This window comes from Amia ocellicauda, chromosome 6 (assembly GCF_036373705.1).
Source record: "Amia ocellicauda isolate fAmiCal2 chromosome 6, fAmiCal2.hap1, whole genome shotgun sequence".
NCBI lineage: Eukaryota > Metazoa > Chordata > Actinopteri > Amiiformes > Amiidae > Amia > Amia ocellicauda.
In genome coordinates, this window is record NC_089855.1 from 47,045,694 (window position 1) to 47,051,392 (window position 5,699).

The 5,699-nt window shown below is 38.8% G+C and overlaps 1 long non-coding RNA gene across 1 annotated transcript; it reads left to right on the forward strand.

Annotated features, from left to right (window-relative positions):
- Positions 1-347: 347 nt before the first annotated feature.
- On the forward strand, positions 348-2,258 carry LOC136751599 (uncharacterized). The gene is made up of 3 exons (XR_010817037.1): positions 348-496; positions 606-782; positions 1,609-2,258. It is a non-coding gene; the product is annotated as an uncharacterized LOC136751599 (long non-coding RNA).
- The last annotated feature ends 3,441 nt before the right edge of the window (positions 2,259-5,699 follow it).

The window sequence follows — 5,699 nt, forward strand, 5'->3', positions numbered from 1 at the left end:
TCTTACATTTCATTCTAAGCAATTGTTAGGTGTATACTTTACGTATGTCTTTGTTTCCCCTTTTTTACTGTTCTCATAAATTGTGTTTTTTCATGCAATAACAGGGTAGCCTAAATATACAACATATCTTAAAGTACAAGTCATCTGGAAGCTGTGTACGGTCTCAATGCATTTGATGCTGTGGATTAATTCAACTGAAAACGGTCAAAGCTGTGGCTTTTTATTGAATGTTAAATTTGACGGAGTCCTGTCTTAAGGACCTGTTGACTGGGGGCGTTGCTGCTTTGGGTGTGCCCAGTGCCATTTCAGATAAGAGAGGCTCTGCAGGACAAGCAGGACAGAGACCCGTCTCACAGACACTCTGCCTGCTGTGCATCTCCCTTTCCCCTCTCCACCGCTCACAGCTGAACGATACTCTGAATCTTACACAGAGCGCTCAGCTTCTGACACTGTTGGCAAGACGGGGCATGACTCAGAGCCTGAGGAAAACCATGAGGTAATTCAAACATGTAATTTCTGTAATATGTTAAACTCAAAATGGTTGCTGTTCTTTATGTTTGTCTTGATTAATTATTTCATGTATTTTGTACAATTTTGTTGACAAGTTCTACATCAACATGAATTTCAATGTAAAGAGTCCATGTCACGCACTGGAATGCAGTTGTGAAAGATCAGACCACCATGTTTCTGTTCTTGTGCTACAAGTAACATACAAACTGTTGAAAGAGTGAATGAAGGTCTACAGCAGAGGTTCCTCACCCTGGGGTCGTGCCAAATTCAGGGTGAGTTTTGTTTAATATGTCTTTGAATTATGATGATGATTATTATGATTATTATTAATATTATTGTTATTTGTATATATTATGTTGTAATTACAAATATGATAAAAGTATGTTTAACACCTTCAATCAAAAGTATAAACCACATTAATGTACATAGTAATACAATGTTTATGAAACAAAAACATGCCTTAGCATTTTGACAATGTTTAAATGTAGAAAAGCTTTGAAGCCCTGGCCTACAGAGTAGCATTTTCTAAGCCCTGCTACCCACTGTCAGTGCAGTTGTTAGGTCTGTATTAGACAAGTGTCTAAAAGCTGCATGAATGGATTAATAGATTAATAATACTCCTATGCTACTGGTAAACCTTTAAGTTTACATCATATTTTTTGTAATTGTTGGACTATGTTGAGGGTGAGCCTATCTGTTTCTGTGTCTGTAAAATAAACCATTTTACAAAACTTAAGAGTTTCTCGTGATTTTTCAGGGTTTCAGGGTTTAGTAAAATGCAGTCTTGCTTCATTTAAATACAATGTTGTGCCTATTTCTGTCTGCTGTGGCTGTTTCCTGAAGAATGATTGTATTTGTCACTGTGTAGTTTGCAGATGACTGCTAGATCTAAACAAGAAGTCATATCAATCATTTTATGAAATTTAAAATTTGCAGTAAAATAACATTTCTGGTTATCATATCCTTGCAATGTGGTCCCTATTTCGTGTTTTGTATGTTACATGCTTGCAGTGGTCACCATGTATTTGTGTGTTTGAAAAATAAGGTATTTCCAAAGGAATAGAAACTTCATAGTGTTTCTCATTTTATTTACAATAGATAGGTGATGACCTTTGTTCCAAGAATCGAATCAAGCATAAATTTGAAAAAGAAGCAAACAGTGAAAGACTTAGACTATATAGAAAATGTAGGAAGGAAGGAAGGACATAACTCAGTACAGGTCAGTGTTTTTCTCTGTCCAATGTTGGTGATGTGAACCAGAAATTAATGATTACAAGTATCTTTACATACTATTGGAGTCTTTTTCTACTTCTGACTATGTCCCATGTTGTAATATGCATGTTTGAAAGTGTTTCTCACTTTATTTAAAATAGACACCTCCTGTACTTTGTTGCAAGAATTGGGTATAACTTTGAAAGACGGACATTAATTCAAGCAAACAGTAAAAGACTTAATAGAATATATATGGAATATGCTGGAAATGTACAGGTCAGTGTTTCTTTCTGTCCAATGTTGGTGTTGTAAACCAGAAATTAATGATTACAAGTATCTGTACATAATTTTCTGGTGTCTTTTTCTACTTCTGACTATGCTCCATGTTGTAAAATGCTTGTTTGTCACAATAAAGTCAACATCATGTATGTGTGTGTGTGTGTGTGTGTGTATGTGTGTGTGTGTGTGTGTGTGTGTGCCTGTGTCTGTGTGTGTGTGCTTGTATTTATTAATTCTATACATTTGAGCATGAACAAATGAACACATTATATATATATATAATTTTATACTTTTGAGTATTCATAAATGGTGCTTCACTGTGTGTCTCTAAGACATTTTTTGAAATTGTCTATAGTCTCTATTGATAAATATGACAAAGATATATATATATATATATATATGTATATATATATATATATATATATATATATATATATATATATATATATATATATATATATATATATATATATATATGTGTGTGTGTGTGTTTCTGTGTGTTTGCTAGTATATATACACATATGTATGTAATGAAATTAAATGCAATATATTCTTAAATATGATATATGTTAAGTCTACGTTTGAGCATTTACTAATGTAACAACAATAATAAGTACAGGGCTGGTCAAAATATGCATTTATAATTCTATACATTTCACAGTTTTTCTCTAAGAAAAGTGGTGTATATGTTTTTAGTGTCTATTGATAAATATAACAAAGATATATAGGTATATGTGTGTTTAAGTGTGTTTGCTAGTATGTATACCCTTGAGGGAGTTAGAGTGGTGCAGTTCATTGGTTTCTTCCTGTCTGCTGTAGGTGTTGGGGAGGGGAGATCAATCTCACGGTCTGACCTGATACCTTGTTGTATTTTTTAGAGCTGTCACAATAAAACACTGACATTGATGCATATTTTCCGAGTCTCATTTTTTTAATGTCTATACCTTTCTTTTTCTTTTATTTTCCTAACACTGTACCATCCCAAACCTAATCATAAAATATATAACCTAAAATCATCACACTCACATCAGTAAACACAGTTTTTTATTTTAACACCATATCAGACAAACCTAACCATAAAACATATAACCTAAAACAAATAATAATAAGTTTAACCTGTTAAACATTGTACACACATACCCACACACCATCAGGGTGAGGTGGCAGTGAACAGTTATCAAGATGACCTGTGCCGTTTCCAAAATGACTGTCATCCTAACAAGATGGCTGTCATCCTTACAAGATGGCTGACTGGAGAGGGTCAAAGGGTTAAACCTGGGGGAGGGGTGAGAAGGAGGAGTGGGTAAGGACCACTGGGGGTAAGGAGGGGCTTCTTGGCCCATGAGCACCCGGGGTAAGGTGGGACTTCCTAGCCTATGGGGCTTCTGGGTAAGGCCAGTCCATGGGACTTCTGGGTGGGCTTCCAGCTGTCACTTTGACATAAGCTGCCATTATCACTACTGTCTTACATAAATACAAAAATAAAACAATAGGTTTCAACCCCAGTTATTGGAAAAGGAAGGGATTTCAGTACACTTCTGTAGGAACCTGATCGCAATGTCACTCTATCAAAGCTGCCATTGGCTCCTGTGGCCATCACTCAAACAGGACCCTTCCACTTCCTGTTTGTATAAAAGGTGATGTCTGCACAGGATCGCTCTCTTTTGCTGGGAGCTAAGACTCCCACATGACCTTGCAACTCTTGAGCAGTGCTTCCTTTTTCAGCCCCGAAGGCATATCTGCTAGGGGACCTTTCCATCACAACTCCAGACAGGAGCCACAGGGGCCCTTTGGGCCAAAATAAACAAAGCGCAACAACAGAGGTCAACCCTCTACAACCTCTGCTTACAGCGCAGCTAGAAGCGAGGCCATAAATCTACTTGCACAATATACAGTGCGGGGCAATCAGAGCAACTCTTGTGCACTCTGCATGACAATAATTAAAAAATATACACAGCTGGCTATCCAGAACACTGGAGTAGCCACAGCTGAACACAACATATACAGCGCAGGCTGCAGGAGAACATTAATGCTCCACGTAACACAGGGGCAGTGCCCCCTTGCTCTACTAGCACAGCTAGAACCAAGGCCAACCAAGCTTACAATGTTGTAACATACAAACTATATACACCACGGAGTGCAGGAGCCAGCTCATGTACCTCTTGCGCAACATGGAAGCGGTGGCCACATGCCACACCAAGTTCTACCAAAGCATCACAAACTAACTATATACACTGCGGGGTGCAGGAAAGCAGTTCATGCACTCTCCGCGCAACACAGGAGTGGTGCCCACTTGCTCTACTAGCACAGCTAAGAGCAAGGCCACACCAGCTCTACATTGTCGTAGCATCACATTATATACACCCCGGGGCACAGGAGTCAGCTCATGCACTTCTCGCACAACACAGGAGCAGTTGTCACTTGCCGGTTAGTACAGCTAATGCAGGACAACAGCAGCTCTTACTTTGTTAGAAAAAAACAAACTATGTATACAGCGGGGCACGAGAACCTGCTCTAGTGCCCTACACTGAGGACAGCAGCAGCGGTCCCCTGCTCAATGAGCTCACAGCCAGAGCGGACCACAGACCTGCTGACCAAGGAATAGCGAGGCAGCGAGAACAGCTCGAGCCTGTGGAAGAACAATCAGTCTTCAATCAGGTTGGAACATTCGTTGCAATGCCTTTATTACACGTGACGTGGAGAACAGCAGTGAATCAAGAAGATCCCAAACTGCTCTGCTTTCATGTTAAAAGTCAGAGCTTTTTATAGACAGAAAAAAAAAGATCTGATTACAGAGGTTGGAATCCTCAGTCTCACGGTGGCCATCGCTTGTCCAAACTGATATTTTGGTTGATAGAAGCAAACATGACCAGCAGTATAAATTGTTAGTAGTGCTTCTACTTGTCAGCCATTAATGTACCCCATACCAGGACACCTGAAACTGCCTGTTTTTTCCTGTCTTTCTTTAAAATGTCCAGCAAAGGCTTAATTCTGCCCTCCTTCACAATGCCACATCTCTCTTCATCAGACCTTAGTGAAAACCTGCACTGTTGTAGCTCACTCACAATGTCATTCTGTACAGAATTCATTTTTAAAATGCAAAAGAAATACAGCAAATCAACTATATTATTAACACAAAATCTGCCATGTTCAAGTTCAACTCAAGTTCCACTGTACAGAGAGTTATGGGATACAGAGGGAGCTGTGAGCCAAATTGAACAGTGCCTCACCAAGCCGTGGTTACTGTGGCAACCCCTTCACACAGGATTACAAGGAGTGCTCCATTGCCATGGTAACCCCATGGCTTGGTGAGGCCAGGTGCCTTATGTGCTCAGGGACAATCAAGTTCTGTTATGCGCTCTAGCACTGTGTTTCCGAGCCTATTTTCAACTACAGCGCTAAGGGAAGTTATACAAAGAATGTGTTTGGTTGCATATCATTTTTTTACTTTTATTTACAAAAAACATCTAATATGCTATATATTTTTTTTTTGTATTAACGTTTTGGAATTTGTTTTGGAATTCTAAATAAACCATTAATTCTTAGTGAAGCCATGCCTCAGTTGGCTAATCGGACAAGCTGCCTTTAATTTACACTGATTGTCATTCTTTATCTCTGTAAGTAAAAGTGTGCTAACTAGTAAAGCTGTGCAAAGGGAGATGGGCTGAAACTCTTTAAGATTTGAAAACACCTGGATC